Source organism: Lactuca saligna, chromosome 1, assembly GCF_052625555.1.
Source record: "Lactuca saligna cultivar CGN05327 chromosome 1, ASM5262555v1, whole genome shotgun sequence".
Lineage (NCBI taxonomy): Eukaryota > Viridiplantae > Streptophyta > Magnoliopsida > Asterales > Asteraceae > Lactuca > Lactuca saligna.
This window is the reverse complement of record NC_136417.1, coordinates 84,822,609-84,841,965: the sequence shown is the minus strand read 5'-3', so window position 1 is coordinate 84,841,965 and position 19,357 is coordinate 84,822,609. Positions and strand designations below refer to the sequence as shown.

Sequence of the window (19,357 nt, the reverse complement as noted above, 5' to 3'; positions counted from 1 at the left end):
ATTTGAATGAAAATGCGAAGTTTTTAATGTATAAATGCGAATTGGGGAAGAAAGCTTAGAGTTTCGCATTTGGCACCTGATCTTTTCAAGAAATAATATAAGTGGTCCAACTTCGCAAAATGGGGTCATTTAATCAGAAAATCGATCATTCTTCAAATATGACATTTAATCAGAAAATCGATCTAAAAATGAGACATTTGGTGTTTATCGATTTTTCAGGGTCGACGGGTTGTATGAAAAGCGAAGGCTGAGTAATTGAAAATTAGAGGATCGATGGTTGCTACTAATTGCTTGCAACTGGTATTGGTTTCATATCGATGGATGTGGATTCGCATATGAAATCAATTGTGTTCGCATCTATGAAATCAGTTCGCATATGACATCAATTGAGTTCGCATTTGGTTTTGTGGGTCAAAACAGTTCGCATAAGAAGTTCACGATTTGTTTGAGGTTAATTGATTTTGATTTCGCAAGCTTGGAGTCGGAGATCTGGATTGTGTTCGCATCTATAGAATGCGAGGAGAATTTAATGGTGATATTCAGTTCGCATTTGGTGACACAAGTACGTGGTTGATGATTTTTGGTTGGTTCGCATTTGAAATCAGTGGGTTTCACATTTGGGTTCGTATCTGGGTTTCTCAAACAACTGAAATGCGAATATGAGACAACTGATTAATTTCTCAGTTAATGCGATGAAATGCGAATGAACTCAAAGACGGATGGATGCAAGATGCGAAGAATTTGAATGAAAATGCGAAGTTTTTAATGTATAAATGCGAATGAACTCAAAGACGGAAGAAAGTTTTTAATCTTAAATGAAATCATAGTTTCCTAATAAATTAATTAACAAAATACTTAACCCGAAAACAAAATCGAAAACCAAAATATAACCACATAACGTGAACCCACCAAACCAATTACGAATGTCAAAGAAAGACACATTAGAATTAACAAAAAAAAAAAAAAAAACTTTCATTCACAAATGGTATAATGCATAAATAAAGCTTATTTTTTTCATTTACATAGAAAATATTAAGAACAAAACACTCCCATGTTCTTGTACATGATACATACAAAACAAAGAAGAAACTATTATTCATATGGTACCTTCAAATATAAGAATGATACAATAGTCAAATATGTATATGATAAAATTTGAAACAAATCAATCCAAATTCACAAAATTTTGTCAGTTAAATTTTTTTTGTTGTCTGACAATAAATGAAACCAAAAACTTATGCATTGCAATTTTCAAAAACAAAACTTACAAATGGGTTTACCCCAAACAATAACAAAAACTTACATATTGCAACTTTAAAGAAAAAACTAAACATTCAACTACAAGAGCTCTAAAAACCCAACAAGAAGATCATATTCAGATCTTAAGAAGCTTACCCACGATTTCTTTGAGATGTTGGTTTATATCAATCCATTTCAAGTCCTGTAAACACACATAAACACAAAGTTAGACATACGCATAGATACAGGACGATGGTCAGCAGCACCGGAATTTTAGAAGGATGCATAGAGGAAACTAATATGTGGAAGCTATGAGGTAGCTTTTTGATAGAGAGACAGAAAGGGGAAGTGCAAAGAACGATAACAAAGGTGGTGGGTTTAGCAAGCAAAGATAGCCATGGAAGGAGAAAAAAGGTAGTGTCTCGCAACAACAATGATCTAGGAATTTTTATAAACAACTAATTGACTCTTGGTGATTTGCAAGATAAACATAGACTCATACAAACACACACAACCAAATTGAGAAACGATAAGGAAAGAAAGTAATACCTTGAACTAAACAAATTAACAAGCTCTCTAGTTGCTTATTTCTTTAAGAACATCAAACTAACTATGAAATTTTCAAATATAATAAGAACCTCTATTATCAATTGCAAAGAATACAATATAAAAAAACGATGATATAGTCATAAAGAGAGTAACAACTATCTGACATTTGTGTTAATTTTCTAGTTCTAATGCAATTTCATCTACCGGAAGGACTTAAATGAGAGAACTTGAAACCAACATTTCATGATCAGCTACAATGAGATCAAAATCTACAAAACTAACATCTGACCTGCAAATCCCACACCAATATCCGATATTCAAATGATGGAGTAAAAACCCCAAACCCAATCCCCAAGAAAAAACAAACAATATCTTACCTTCAAACACAGATTCAGATTAACCCATCTGCAATTTTTTGGGTTTAATTAAGAATCAGTTCTAAATGAAAACTAAAATCGGAAACTATTAAAGAAAACCTACATGGCTTCGAATGATCTGCCGAATCTTTGAGTAGTCCACATCGGTTTCAAGGTTGAAGCGGCGATGCATATATCCTTAGGTTTCCAACGAGTGATGGAGATATGAATGAGGTGATGGTAGTAATGAAGTGGTGAAGACGAATGTGTTGATATGTGTAGGGTTTTAGAGATAGGTCTTAATAAGGTGTAGAAGTGGTAGAGGTGCGTTGGGGATGGGTAACAGTAGATATTGGTGAACAGAGAAACGTAGGCGAAGGAGGGTAGAGGCGAAAAATTATTGGGTGGCGGTGATAGACGGAAAGAGGCAGAGTGCCTACATTGGTGGTCAGACTGTGCGTGGTTAACGTTAATTTTAGAGAAGTAGGTAGGTGGCAGAGAAGGTGAAGCATGCGTGACTGTGGGTGGAGATTATAGAGGTGACGGAGTTGTGCGGTTGTGTGGCTGGTGAATTCCAACAGCTAGGGTTTTTCCATTGAATGAAGGAGATAATGTATAAAGAGATTGAAAAGCCGGTTATGGTTGTTGACCGATTAAACTGGCTGAAAGAAGGCCAGATCGGCTTCCTTGAGATAAATAAGGATTTTAACTTGGGGATTAAATAGCTTAGTCAAAATTCATGCATAGGTGATTGTACACTAAGTTTAAAAATTTAGACGATTTCAAATTTAATATTATTTTATTAATGGTTGTTTGTAATATTAGCTTAATCGTTTGTACGTCTTAAAAAAATAATATTATTATATTCAATCTATTTATAGAAATAGTTAGATTTCTTTTATAAGTAGTAAAGATATATATATATATATATATATATATATATATATATATATATATATATATATATATGTGTGTGTGTGTGTGTGTGAAAGACGTTTAAGGTTTTTGTTAGTTGTTCGTCCATTCTTGTAATCGGCTGTGAAAGATTCTCAATTGTAGCAGACAATTTAATCAATATAATTAGGTGCAGTTGATATATCTGTGTGTTCCGGAATCACTATTTGGTTTACATTCCACATTCACTAAATAGTTTGATTAATATTGTATAAGACCCATAGTTTTGGGACTTACAATTGGTATCAAAGCTATATTGGTATCAATCGATTCAAGAAGGCTTTGGAGACTCGTTTTTGTTGTTGTATTTGTATTTTTAACTTAATCAAAATTTTATTAATTTTTGATTTGATTAAAAGGTTCTACTATTCATCGTATTTTGTTCTTGGGAGTTCATCCGTTCATCAAATCTTCTTCGTGTTCATCGGATTTAAAATTTGTATTTCAAACATTTCAAGGAATTCGGTTCATTTTAAATTCAAATCGCATATTCTTCAAAATTGAATTCTGTATAAAATTCCTTAAAATTTTGATTTCAGTCCAACTAGATTTTGGTCAAAGTCAAATTGTTTTTTATTCAAATCAAATATTCTTCAAAAAATTGAATTTGGTCTTATAATAATTATTATTTTTTTTTTTAAAATTGATTTCGGCCAAATGTGGTTAACTAGATTTTAAAAATTGATAATTTGGGATTTTTTGAATTGACCGAATCAACACTTTGGATTTTTTTTTTCGAGAACAATTACAAGGTTACAATCAAATTAAAAAACTTTGGGTCAACCGAGAACAATCAAAAGTCCAATTTTCTTTTTGTGTTCATTTGTGTCTTTTATTTATTTATTTATTTATTTTTTATTTTTTTATTTTATCTGATTTTAGTTTTGCCATTTCGTTTTTAATTATAAACAATCAACACTTGGGTCATCAATTGACATTTCGGCTCATTTTAAAATTTTGATTTCGGCTCAGAATTTGATTTTGTTGTTTTCAGCCAATTTTTATTGATTTCAATTAAAATCTCGGTTAACTTTTGGTCAAACTTTTGAGCTTTCGGTCAACGAGTTTTTATTGATTCTTGGAGTTCTCGGTCAACAAATTTAGTTGACATTCTGTGTTCTCAGCTAGGGTGTTGACTATTGGTATTTACGGTCAAAAGGATTTGATTTTAAGGGTTTTCGGTTAGCTCCTATTACACAATCGTTTTTTATTGTTAGTCATTTATGGCTTTCTACAATGGTTCAACCACAACTCCGGGTACTAAGGAGGCAAGTAAAACCTCATGTTCTCAATCCAGTGAAAATAAAATAAATCATTACCATGAACAAAAGGAAATACCGGTAAGAGAGGTTTTTGACCTTAAAAATGAAATCTACACTGTTAAGAAACTCAATAAACCTCTTAAAGAAAAAGTAGATGCTCAAACTAAAGACCTGAAGAGAATTAAAGAGGAATATAGCATTAAATGTGAACACTACGATTATGCTAAAAAGGAAATTGTCAAATTAACTGTCGAACTTGATGCATTAAAAGCTAAATATAAAGATGTTGAATTTAACTATAAAAAATTTAACGTGTCAAGTGTGGTAGTTGTATCCATGATAGAAAAATCGTTAAAATTTAAAGATAATCAGAATAAGGGTCTAGGGTATCATAGTGTTCCACCTCCCTTCAATGATAACTATACCCCACCCCTTGAAACCAATGAGGTAGAGATACCTGCTCAGTTTGGCTAGCCCCCTGTATCGGCTTCAGTTAAGGCTGAACAATCTGGCCCAACTGAGAGTATTGAGGTGTGTGATACTAATGCATCTACTTCATATGTAGGTAAAGTGGTGGAAGTTGAGAAAAAGGATAATAGAAATAATTCTAGTTTTGTTAATTCTGTTGATTGTCTAACCAATGTCTCTTTGAACTCTAAATCTGTTACTTCTGATTCTGTTACATCTAATAAACCCGTTGTTGGTAAATACATGCTACCGAAACAAGCAAAACAACTTGCTTACTGTAAGTGTGCTTTTGGGAACAATCAGAGACAAGGCATGGGCACGCTACCATGGACAGGCATAAACAAATTTTACGTGAAGAAACAAATGTGTTTCCACTGTGGAACACCTGGTCACATTGCCGAAAATTGTCCAAATCATGCACATGTTCCATACTATGCACGTGGTTGGCAGAACGTGCCAAGGGAGGGGGGGTCTATCAAAAGAACTTCTTAGAGGTCACGTTCAAGAAATGGAAACTGGAATGCTTACAAGGCTAATAATCAAGTCTTCAAGGACAACAAAACTGATTTGAGAGATGACTTTGCCAAACCGAAATCGGTGAGGTCGAATTCATCTCAAGGATCGTCCTCTAGCTCACACTTGAGATTCAAGCCCAAATCAAAAGGTGGTTCCATTCCAAAACCATGTGGTGAAGCTCCCATTTGGTTAAACAATAAAAGGTTGAAACCTAATCACAAATGGGTGCCCAAAAGACCTACATCCCAATCACCTCAGAGTCCTGTAATTTCTTCATGTTCTTTAACTGATAAACAGGATATGACATGGGAAAAAGTGCCATGTGTGGATAATAATGGTTAACCCTGTTTCAAAATGGACTGGGTTCCCAGAACGAATTAATCCCGCAGCTTGTGCAGGAACAACTATGGAGGAATATAAGTAGACCTTGGTATATTGATAGTAGTTGTTCCAGGCACATGACAAGAGACATCTCTCAACTGCATGGCATTCAGAACTTTGATGGAGGGTATGTTTCCTTTGTGGGAGGAGAAGTAAGTAAAATGTAACATCCCGATTCTCAGGTATTGATTTATGGTTATAAATTTCCATGATTTCAAGGTCTGACAAATTGGATGCCCTCACTCGTCGAGTAGCAGCGGTTTGGTCCACGTTTTAAGTGACCTACTCGACGAGTCCAAGATAGGACTCAACGAGTAGGATCTGGAGGATGAAAACCTAATTTACGGGGTTTTGCATCCTATTCAAGGGATCATTAGCCTCCTTTGGCCTCCTTACAGTCCCTTGAGAGCCCAACAAACTCTAATACGTGTGTGTGTGTGTGTGCGCTCCATTTGTGTGTTTTAAGCTTTGGAAGAGGATTCTTTATGAGAACGGCTTGGAGAACAAGTGACTATAAGCAAGGAGCATGTGGGGATCATAAATCTACCTTAGTTAGCATCAATTGAAGGTATTAAGTCATTATCTTGACCTCATTTCCTTCTAGATCTCATTTGGACAAAGTTTAGGGCTTTTCTAGCATATCAGGGAGATTTTCTTATGCATGATCTAAGATCTGAAGTTGCAACTTCATATCTGAACTCTTTTGAGTCTCTAAGTGCATAAAGCTTCTAGCTTTAGCAAGTGTGAACCTCTCCTAAGGTGTAAAACACTATTTCAAGGTTGGATTTGGCATTATGAGTCATTAGAGCCATGCATGCACGTAAAATTTGCAACATTACATGATAAACATGCGTTGGACAACTGGATCTGCAATATGGAACCTTAAAACGGCTTAAAAAGCATCTATATGGATTAAGAGGACTGAAGGGACTCAGCGAGTTGCATGGTCAACTCGGCGAGTCTGATGAAGATTGTCGTGCAAGGATTTCTACATGGACTCGGCGAGTCACTAGGGTGACTCAGTGAGTCAACTAGGGTTTTCCTGACATTGGACACGCATGGACTTGACGAGTTATAGAGAAACTCGACGAGTCAGTGGGGGGATTTCACGACTAGTCGATTTCTGGAAGGACTCAACGAGTCGGTGACTGCTGACCTTGACCGTTAACTTTGACTTTGACCAAGGGTTGACTATTTGACTTCTGGGGCATTTTTGGAATTTATGAACACAGTTCTATGGGGAATGTAGGTGGTGGAGTTTGTGGTGGTGATCCGAGAGTTTAAGCTTATCTTTCGAGTCGACAGTTGCGAGGTAAGTTATCCTCACTATACTCAAGGGTCTAAGACACCAAGGCCGACCCTTTGGATTGTGATCTTGTTATGTTATGCTAGTATGATCTGTTAGATCGGTATCCTAGAGGATAGGATAATATGTGGTATGTGGTATGATCTGTTAGATCGGTATCCTGGTAGAGAGGATGGTATTATCTGCTATGTGGTATGATCTGTTAGATCAGTTGTTGTCTATAGAATGTATTGTGATTATCTGTTATATGTGCACATGTTTTTTTGGCGGTTGAGGCTTATCTGCTTTATGCAAAAGCCAATAGACCCGGGCATTCCAACCTGTTGGTTGTGCGTCGTGAGTATTCCATCTTGGGGATACTGGACTTATAGTATGTGGGCATTCCAACCTATTGGTTATGGGCTTAGGGTATTCCATCCTGAGGATGATTGGACCCATAGTATATTGGCATTCCAACCAGAAGGTTGAGAGCCTGGGGTATTCCATCTCGATGATTTACTGGACCTATAGTATGGTGTTTATGATTATATGTGTATTGTTGTGGGTATGACTATTTTGGGGGAACTCACTAAGCTTTCGGGCTTACAGCTTCAGTTTATTGTTTCAGGTACATCAGGAGATCGCGACAAGGGGAAGGAGTAATCGTACAACTCCTCATGTTTTGTTATTGGTTTTGGGAAAAACTCTGATATAGACTATTTTGAAAACAAATTTGTAATAACTATTGGTTTTAGTTTTTTTGGAAAAATTTTAAATTGCCTTGAATTTTATAAGTTTTACATAAAATCACTCAAAAGGGTATGGTAAGTAACGGTGTATTAAGCTTTGAAGATGTCATTTTTGCTCTAGAGTTGAACACAGAGGTAACACTTACATTTTCGTTTCGATGACTAACATTTTATTTTGTGTTTAAATTTGTGTACTTTTATTTCTTTTCTTCCCTATGCACAAATTAAGGGGGAGAAATCAAAAATAAAATTTTATAAAATTAGAAAATTCCAAAGTTAAAAAAATAAAGAAAATAAAAAATAAAAAATAAACTAAAAAAATAAAAAAACATTTCTTTTCTTCTATCAGTTTAATGATAAATAATAAAAATAAAAAAACATTTCTTTTTCTTCTGTCAGGTTACTGGTAAATTCATTCATGTATTTTAGTCTGAAAACAATTAATCGACAGAGGATTCCAATGCGAATGATAGACTCTTCCATATTAAGACATATACTAGTCATAATAGGAGTCTTCGCATCAAATGCTAATGATCAAAAGTCATTTTCACCAAGATTAATGTGAAACACCCAACCATTCTTCACCCATATCTAAACTTTCTCCACTAAATCATTTCCACATATCGTTACCCCTTGAGGTTCGTGTATAAAACAAATCGGCTGACGGTTACCAAAAATTATGTGTTTATGATCTTGGAAGTCATTATCACCATGACTTTAAGTGAAACCCAAAGTCCGAAATCCATCGATTTCTAAATTGCCGGTGAAAATTTTAATGTTCTAGATATTTTCACCCATGAAAATTACAGATAATTGTTCATACCTGTTGTGACACTGTATAGACTGCCAGTTAGGCAATTTATTTCTAAGAACTGTTGTATTTAATGAATTGAAGTTTCAAATTTTACTGATTGTCAAAATTGGTATTGTCAGTTATCTTTTCCTAAGAACTGTCATGGCACCAGGGCGATTCACCCAAACGGGAAATAGATATCGCTTAACATCCCGATAAGGGTCTTGATAATCTTTTTGTCATGCAAAATTGTGGAGACTCAAATGCATTCTCGGATACATTCTTCTCAGGTAAAGGAATTAAAGGTTTAATCACCAGGACGATTATCGTTGAACGTCTCGCCAAGGGCTAAGTTAACTTGTTAACTTGAAAAACTATATTGAGATCTTTGATCGAGGATGTGCAGGGGATAACATCAAAAATATCCACGATTAGTTCTACGATACTCAACAAATCGCAGTGCGTTCCTCCGTGTCACACAAATACTGTGAATAGTCTCTTTCCGTGCCAAGGTAACATCCTTGAAGAATTATGGTGAGAAGTGTCTTTTTGATTATGTGATCCACATGGACTTTTTAGTCATGTTTACCTTTCAAGGTGTACCTGTGTTGGATGAAGAAATTCATTTGAAGGAACATAGGAGCGGTGAAAAGTTGGAAAGTTTAAAAAGAGTAGATATTTCACATGACGTAGTGAAGACATTCCTTCATATCAACCAATGATTGATATATTCAATGAAGCAATGATTTCTCTAACTAAGACTGACATAGAGAGTGATTCATTCAAGCAGTCAAACGTACCAACATCGGACCAGATGGATGCTTACATGAAAGAACTACATCAAGCTGTGAGGATTCCTCCCTAAATAGTTCCTATAACCACAAAATCACCATCTGAGAGTGACAAAGAAGAATCAGATTCCTCCTTATTGTCAATGAAGTACAAAAATAAGATATTCAGGGGGAGTGCTGATTTATGACCTTATACAAATGCCAGCTACAACCGTTAGAGCAACCCAAGTTACAGAAGATCTTCATAGCCCAAATTTTTTGAGACGAAGCTGTGGGATACTACAATGGTTCGATTAGATGTTCATCATGCAATGAAATGTTGAAGAAACCCAATAATAAACCAAGGGGGGATTGTTGGGACATATTTAAGTAGTTTATGCTAGGCTTATATTATTTAAATGGGTTTGTAGCGTTTTTGGTTGAGTGTACCGAAATCCATCTTGATTTCGGTCTGAGTAGGGCTAGTGGGCTGGGTATGGGCTTTTATTAAGCTTTGTATTTAGGTCATATATAGGTGATAGTCGTTTAGGGCTTTGGTTAGTTGTTTGTTCATTCTTGTAATCGGCTGTGAAAGAGTTCTCAATTGTACCAGACGGTTTAATTAATATAATTGTGTGCAGTTGATATATTTGTGTGTTCCTAAATCAATATTTAGTTTACATTCCGCATTCACTAAATAGTTTGATTGATATCGTATAAGATCCACAATTTTGGGACTTATAGTGGGAGGTACTATCGGATATATATATATATATATATATATATATATATATATATATATATATATATATATATATATATATAGATACATATAGAAAAAGAGAGAGGGAGAGAGAGAGTAAGATATATATATATATATATATATGTGTGTGTGTGTGTGTGTGTGTGTATGTGTGTGTGCGTGTGTGTGTAAGAGTGAGTCGGTCATTTTATAATTTTTAGTTACTTAAAGTCATTAAGCTTAATAAAAAAAGTACAATGCCCAATGCTGGCCTGATATGGGTTCAAGTCTTCTTGTATGGAATCCGGAGAGGAAGGTCTTGCCAAGTATTAGGGCAAAAGGGACGACACCGATGTTAGGGTAAAGTGGCGGTGTTGTTCGAGGGTGACATTTGTGTTGTATGAGGTCAAAGAAGTAGAGAAGTTGAAGGATGGTTGAGGGAAGAAACATTGATGTTTGATGAAAGATCGACGTATGTTTTTTAATTGAAAGGAATAAGGAAAAGGGAAAAAGGGAGAAGAAGGAATGCATCTATTTTTTTTCTTTCTTATAAAAGTGTATGTTTGACCGAATAAGTGAAGAATTTTAGATTCAAATGCTAAAATAAGTGGTAAACAAACGCTCTTAATCGGATAGATTCATATTTGCCTCTTATTAGGAGGCAATAAGAGGTAAACAAGCAACCCCTAAGTTATGTCCTACTATAGTTCATCCAGTGAAAAAGAAATAGCTTAATAACTTAAGCTATGAGTATATCTATGATCATCAATCTTTTTTTCCTTACTAATATGCAATAACTTCGAACATATTTATGTGATGATTTTGAAGAGAAAGAGAAGATTCCAACCACTACTCCTTTTGTGGATCAGAAAGTTGATTCCAACTTTCATTTAACAAGTGAAGGATCTTAACCACGTCAATGGTATATTGGTATGTCATTTAAAAGATTCCCATGTATTTATATTGCTTATTAAAGAAATGCCCAGTTTTAACGTGTTAAGATGTTTGCTAATGGACTATTAACAACTTTTTTGATCTATTTAATATAAGCTGGTTGTGGTTGTTTGGTTGACTACACTAAATTTCATTTAAAATATAATTTTTGATGATCTTTTTTTTTTTTTTTTGGTTTTGCTAAAACAGATGGTTTCAAGTAGTAACGGATATTGATTGGCAAAAAGTATTTAAGCACCTCAATAAATGGTTTAACATGTGTTGGAATTTGGGCCCTTAAGAATATCAATTTACTTGGATTTTATAACTGTAACGCGACCAAGATGTAGTTGCTAATCAGACAAAAAAGATAAATGTAGAAAAGTTAAAATTTTGCGGTTTTTACCCCACAAAAAGGATCAAATAACTAAACACAATTAAACTAAAAATCAAATAAGTCATTCCCAAAAATAGTGCCAAAAACTTTGATGTGAACGAAAGTACCTACTGGTCTTAAATTCATAACGTAACAAATTTAACTAGCTAGAATGCATCTAGGCAATGTACCTAGTCGAATTATAGAATAATTTAGGTAAGTCGGGTGTCGATCACAACGAAGAGACTTTAATAAATAAAATAACTAGTAAAAGTTAAACTAAGAAAAACAACTAAAAGTTAGAGTTTTATCTGATTTTACAAGTTCAGATTAACATAACTAAAATACTCAACTAATTACTAAAGTAAAAAACTAAAAAGATGATTTTAAATCAATAATAAATGATACTTTTGTTTAGCTTCGAATCGCTCTAGTTTCCTATGGTTGATTTCAGGACAATATGTTAATTTTTTTAGTTACGAAATAAAAGTTACTAGTTATCATAATCATACTAATTAGCATAAGTCAATTTAATAACTTTAACCCCAATGATCATGCAAGTTAAGGACACTAAATTAATTTTTAAGGTAATTTGGACTCTGAATGATAGAATCTATAGACTAATATTCTTTGGTCAAGTCTAGTAATCAATCAAATATTATGATTAAATACCGCTCTTTAACACAGTTAAGCAACTAACTTATCACCTATATTAGGATATGGCCAATCCTATATGTAGCAATTTAATGAAACTAGGCAAATCAATTTCAAGCAATTAACTACAGTTTTACTTCACAAAACTTGAGATAAGGAAATAAAGATAGAAACTTTAACAAGCTAGATTTAGATTTATTAAACAATATTTAAAGCAAAAACCAACTTCATCAATCAATCAAAAAAGAAATCAACACATAGTATTTAGGAGTTCATCTAATGTACATGAAAGCAATGGTTTTTAGCCTATAATCACAGCCGAGGAACACATAAACAAAAGGTAAACTAAGTTAAACATTATTAAACTAAGAAAACCGAATGTGTAGATGTGAATCCTTGATCCAATCTATTTATCCTTTGATCTCTAGTCGAATTTTGTCCTCAAAGGGGACTTGAAAGGGTATTTTTTTCGTTGATAGTCATAGCCTTAAGCCCTCTACTCTATGGAATCGACCTAATGTCTGGAATATTGATAATTACCAAAATTTAGTCACCACATTGTGGTTGATATCCACTGCAATGCGGTCCTCGAGTATATCCTATAATCTCCAAGTAAACGTCAGGAATCGCATGTATTCCATTCGACATGTAGTGGTTGTTTCACTACATCGTGTCCGTTGGGAATTAGCATTTTCTCAGAACACCAAAGTCGTTCTAAATTTTGTCTAGCATTTAGAACATTTTGAATCATGTAAATTGTTGTTACAAGTCATGAGATATGGTCAAAATACTGATGAGGGGTCAAGATGTTCAACAACATCCTTTTTGTGTCTTCTTTTGTCTAAGCTTGCATTTCCCTGCTTCTTGCTCCTTGTTTGCTTCCTTTTCATTTAAGCTTATCTTTGTTGCTACAAAACACATTTCAAACATAATAACTACCTTTTTTTTTTCCAAAATTAAGCATAATTGTAGCTAAATGTATAAATAAATATGCATAAAAAACATGACTAGATATGCACATATCAAAATACCCCACACTTGGCTTTTGCTTATCCTTAAGCAAAACTGATTATATTATCTTCACATGAAAACCCTAGCTACTAATATCGTACAAGACAATCCTTTTTGAGCATCTCTATTACATTAAGACCGCAATGTATGTATTTGTGTGTAAATTTTCCTAAAGACCTCTCCAATCCTAAATACTCACAATCTTCATAAACACTTATCCATTTCTTTTAAACAATGCTCATCTTATGCATTCCTCGGACTTCATGCCTAGAAAACTTTCTTAACCTCAAGTTATTTCTAGTTAAACCCCCAAGCATACATATGGAAAAATAACCTATAAAATAAAAATAGAATAAATAACTTGGAAAATTTCACCTTATTGCCGACTCTTCAATGATTTGGAGCTTTTCTTCATGATATTTCTTGATCTTCATAGCTTTATAGACTTTTATTCTTCAAACCTTTGCAACATTTTTTTTCTGTTTTTCTGTTTTTCTATTTTCACAACTTTTTACTTTTCTTTTTCTTCTTTTTCTCTCTCACTTTTTTTCACTCAAAACTTAAAACGTAGAAAGACATATGCTTAAGCAAGGGAACATAACTTCAACCCTTATTGGTTATAGGTATTAGTCTAAAGTGCAATGACTACATAAGCTCTCCTGGATACATTTCAAGTACACATAACTAAACATATTGTGGTCCTCACACTAAGCAAGGTCGTGTTTTTGTTCCAAGATTTCACTGGAATAGGGAAGCCACAAATACATTATAACATATATTGGCTCATATAAACATTAAAACTCTCAACGGATTGTCCCATAGAACACTAGCAACTTAGATCTTAACATAATTTTTTAAAACTAGATTCAAATTTTAAATTATTATTTCAAATCATTCTAATAATTTTGTTTTTAAATCCTATTCAATTTTCAATTTTTTCTTTCAGAATGCTTGTTTTCTTAAATTCAACCCCTTACACCACACTTAAATGATGCAATGTCCCCATTGCATTCTAAAACAATTGAAGAACATAAAATTAAAGAGAGAGAATTAGAACAAACTCCCCTTGCGTGGTAGTGGCGAGATCGAATTCTTGAAAGTGTGTGGAAAAGCTTTGGCATCTCGTATAATGGTTGGAAACAATACTTCTAGACCTTCTTCTTGTGAATGCAAATGTGTCGGATCAGAATAAATCAAGGAAGCTATCTTCAAATAAAATGTGATGAAACTCTACCACGTCATGGGAAAGCAATGCCATGGCATGGTGTAAAGAAGAAAGTCATAAATGGTTGAGCAAAATAAGATCTCCACAATGTAGGCAAGTGACGCCACGACGTGTTGCAGTCAGATGCAGACGCAATAAAATACTTTGCCACGACGTGTTAATGATGTCCACATCGTGGTATCTTTTCAAATCGTCTTTTAAGGTTAACAGTTATGCATCGACTCTTCATAATGTTAAGGACGATTCCAAATCTTCTTTTTAGTAAAATATTTTTACATAACTCATCTCTCCTTTATTTGGGAACTCCACAGTTATCTAAAAACATGGTCTTCTATTGTGATCTTTAGAAATTGAACAACTTCTTATCCATTATGCTCCTTCACCTCTTCACTTTACTTTCTTTATAAAGCTACAAAATAAAACTAGAAGCCTATAGAAACACATGATCAATTGGTTAGGAAAAAAAAATCAAAAGGAAAATAAAATGCAAACTCTAAAAATCAGGTTGCCTCCCGAGAATAGCTTCTTTTTGAGCAGTTGTTAGCTGGACTCCTTTCCATCTATGTTGCATTGGATGGAAGTGTAACCTACCCATTCTCCATCATCTTGAGCCTTGCTCATTTGTAAGCAAGCTTTCTATTGAATGTATTTTTCGAGCTTTCTTGCATTGTTGGGTTGACATCTTTTTTGTGCTTTCTCTTGGGGTTCTTTCTTCATTACTGTGTCTTTACATTTTGTCTTGTCTCCATGTTTTTCTTTTCAAATTAAGGCTCACACTCTATTCTTATTTATCTTCAATTGGCTCCAAGGTTTGATATGGAGGTCTTGTAAAAGCAAACACCTCAAAATCATATGCGTTGAAAATGGAGGTTTCAAATGATTCACTTCTTTTAATTTCTCTTCAAGTTCTTTATGCTACATGAACTTTGCGTTTACTTATTTCACCATATTTTCCTTGGGATGATATGGGAAAGGAAAAGGTGGTCGATACGACTTAAGTACTAAAAAATCATAATCTTCTTTTATCGCCCACGACATGGCACTATTCCCTCTGTGTTGTGGCGACTAGAAATAATCACAAATCTTTTCATATTTTGCTTTTTTCCTTTGGGAGACTGTTTGGACTGTTGATCTATTGAATCAATGAACCTCATGTGCTCCAATTCCTCCTCTTCTTGCGTATAAACAACCATGACTTGAGAGATTGGGATTGGATTGATTTTTCTTGAAGGTGAATCCTTTAGCTTTTCTTGAACCAACTTAGTTATTTGCACAACTTGCGTGCAGATGCTCATGATAGATACTTGTTGATCTCTAAGTGTTGAATCAGTGAGATCTTGTCGTTTTCTTTTTCTAACTTCCATAAATCTTAATAGCATTGACTTGAGAGCAGATATATGTTCTCGGATTGTACTTGTTCTATTTGGTAGAGATCATGCTTTAGTTGTTGAAGTTGTTTTGTATCTCAATATCTCTTATACTCTAATTCACAATCCCTTGTAGAATGTGGTCCCCCACAAGCTCCACATCTATCGTGAATTGGTCCACCCAATTTTGTGATAGTTTCTTCCATTGCGTCAAGCTTTGCAATTACTACACTAATAGCATCTTAACCTCTATCTTTACTTGATCATACTCTAGTGAAATCCTATTTTGAATTGTGATACTCTCTTGAATGCTTAACGAATTATTTAATTAAAGCTTTCTTTATTGTCGAATCATTCTTTTCCATGAGCCCTTGAGAGTCTAGAAGGTGAAGAGTGCACACATTAACTCCATCATAAAATATCTAGATTTGTTATTGCACATTGAAGTTGTGTTGAGGGAAACAATCTATTGTAACGCTCCCAAGTTTCGTATAGCAACTCCCTTTCTAATTGTTGAAAATTTTGTATGTTTCTTTTAAGCTTTTCCACCTTCTAAGAAGGGGTAAACCGGTTTATAAACACAGTCTTAAAATCAGCCTATGTCGTGATTGCTCAAAAGGGAAGTGATTTTAACCATTCCATAGCTTCACCCTTCAATGTGACCGGAAAAAGTCGAAGCATCACCACATTTTTAGTTACGTTTGAACCATTAAAATAATGTGAAATCTTCACCACCTCTTCTATGTGTACGTAAGCATTCTCGTGCTCCTTCCCATAAAAAGGAAGATCTTTTAGCATATTAAGAATGTGCCCTGGAAGTTCAAACATTTTCATGGTTGGGATTTTTGGTGGATCAAAACCGCATTTGTTGTCGTTCCACATATGTCGTTTATACTCATCCATTGATATGGTCATGGTGTCCCCAATTTTTTTCCTACTAAGATAAATTATAAAACATGCATAAAAAGAACAAAATATAAATAAAAAAAATCAATTCTAACTGTAACGTGACCACAACGTAGGTAAGGTGCCCACGATATGGTTGCTAACCAGACAGAAAAAATTAATGTAGAAAAGTTAACGTTTGTGGTTTACCCCACAAAAAGGATCAAATAACTAAATGCAATTAAACTAAAAATCAAATAAGCCATTCCCCAGCAACGGTGCCAAAAACTTTGATGTGTAAAAAAGTACCTACTAGTTTTAATTTTCTAACCTAACGATCATACAAGTTAAGAACACTAAATTGATTTTAAAGGTAATTTTGACTATGAATGACAAAATTTATGTATTACTGTTCTTTGGGCAAGTCTAGTAATCAAGCAAATATTAAGATGAAATACTGCTCTTTAACATAGTTAAGCAACTAAATTATCACCTATACTTGGATATGTCCAATCCTATATCTAACAATTTAATGATCATAAACAACTAGGTAAAGCAATTTCATGTAATTAACTGCAATTTAACTAAACATACCTTAAGACAAGAAAATAAAGATAGAAACGTTAACAAGCTAGGTTTAGATTTCTCAAACAATGTTTAAAGCAATAAACAAATTCATCAATCCAACAAACAAGAAATCAATACTGTAACACCCAGTTCCTGGTATGTATTTAAATATAAGTAATTTCATGTTTTGCACTGAAACTAAGCGAGTTGGAGGCCCAACTCTTCGAGTAGACTGGATATTGGATGCAGGTTTTAAGTAATCTACACGAAGAATCGGGAGCCTAACTCAACGAGTAGGCTAGTCTGGATGAAACCATAAATTTAAGGGTTTGCAACCTATTTAAAAGTATTATCTTATCCCAACCCAGCCTCCATCGTCCCTCCCAGTCCAGAAAAGCCCTAACTCAAAACCTTAACCATTTATTGAGTGTTCTTGAGCTTTGTGGTGCCTTTTGTGTGTATTTGAAATTGGAGAAGGAGAAGGAAGCTTGAGAAGAGGAAGCAAGAAGATCTAGAGGCTTTGGCACATTTCCAGCTCATTTCAAGTATAAATCTGAAACCTTGACCATCTATCTCTTAGATCTCTAGTTAGAGCGCATTTCTAAACTTTCTAAGCTTTTATAGAGTCATACTCGGGATTTAGTGGTTCTAAGAGGATATGATTCAGATCAGGAACCATTGAGGGTTCTTATGGCATAAAGGTGCCAACTTTATTGCCATAAGTACCCCATGCACCTTGTAGACCCCAGTTTAGGGCCATTTGGGCCAAATACCCTATGCATGGATGTCAAGGTTGGAACTTTACGTGTATTATGGACCCTAACATGTCAGATCTGTGTTGTGGACGCATTGAAACCAACTAATATTGACTGTACAGTTCTTGACATAGAGAGACTCGGCGAGTCACTGATGTGACTTGGCGAGTCACTCATGTGACTCGGTGAGTCGGGTTGAAGTTTCTGTAGGAATAGTGTCTAAGGCTGCAACTATATTTTGTAAGTACTTGACCCGATTGAGCATGGTCCTTTTGGGTTGCCATCACCATAGCAACTTGTCAGGATGATTTACAATGAGAGAAGAAATATTATAAGGAATAATAATATTGTTATTTGATTAATATAAGTCATAAATTAATTAGGAATTAATTTGGTGACTTAAACAGATTAATTAAATAAAAGGGCATAAACTGTCAAGTGTATGACAGTTGTACTTTAGGCTATAATCCTTTATGGATAAGGGGTAGATGGTTTTAAGGACTTAGGATAGGCCTAGAATTCGTGCAAGGCTTATCATGAAGGGGATTAGGATTGCTTAGGGTCTAAGTTATCCAATTAGGGTTTAAAGGTGAAACCCTAGGAGCCTTACAAGTATAAATAGACCCATAGGGTTGATGAAATCGGTACTCTTACTCTTGGAAGAACCTTGACCGATTTCTAGTTCCCTCCCCACTCTCTCAAATCTTCCTCTTGCTAGTTGGTGTTTGTAAACCATTAGAGGAGTGACAATTGTGACTCTAAAGCTCCAAGGATAAGAAGATCAAGCAAGTCATTTAAGGTAAACTTATAACTCTGATTTCTTAATGTTATTATGATAGAATAACCATTAGAAGTCTTGGATTCATGCATGTTCAATTAGAGAAACCTAGATCCAAGCATTAGGGTTTTGTATGTGCACATAGGAATGTTCATATGGCTAAAACCCATTAATGGTATCAGAGCCTAGATTGGTTTCTATTGAATTGATGCATTGATTGCTTGTTTGATGCTTGCGAAAATTCGAATTTTGTGTTCCTGCCTGGTGAGCTCAGCGAGTTCCATAGTGGACTCGGCGAGTAGGCCTCAACTCGGTGAGTCCATTGTGGTACTCGGCGAGTTCGAGCGTCAGAAAGAGCTAATTTCGGGATTTCTTGCTGTTTATCCTTTGGATACTTACCTTAATCATATTAGGTCAATATAAATCCGATTTTAAGATATATTTGAGTATATCCTTGACCTAATTGAATATATTTATCAATTAATTAAATATTAGTTTCCTTATGTGATAATTGATTAATTATTTTAATTAAATTGGTAAATTGTTTTGCAAGAAATAATTAAATAAATCAAATATGGATAATTATGTGATTAAATGTTAATTTAGATTATTTGTTATTTGATCCCCTATGTTTTGAAAAGTTTAAAACCTGCCCTCAAGTTTTGAAATTTATGTTTTGTGATTAAAAGTTTAATTTAGACAATTTAAATTTCAAACGCTAGAATTTTACAGGTTTAAAATT

General features: G+C 34.3%; 1 long non-coding RNA gene across 1 annotated transcript; it reads right to left on the bottom strand.

Moving 5' to 3' along the window:
* Positions 1-1,222: 1,222 nt before the first annotated feature.
* Positions 1,223-2,387, bottom strand: LOC144999860 (uncharacterized). Its single transcript, XR_013661025.1, has 2 exons — positions 2,078-2,387; positions 1,223-1,441 (listed from the first exon to the last, which is right to left on the bottom strand). It is a non-coding gene; the product is annotated as an uncharacterized LOC144999860 (long non-coding RNA).
* Positions 2,388-19,357: the final 16,970 nt, after the last annotated feature.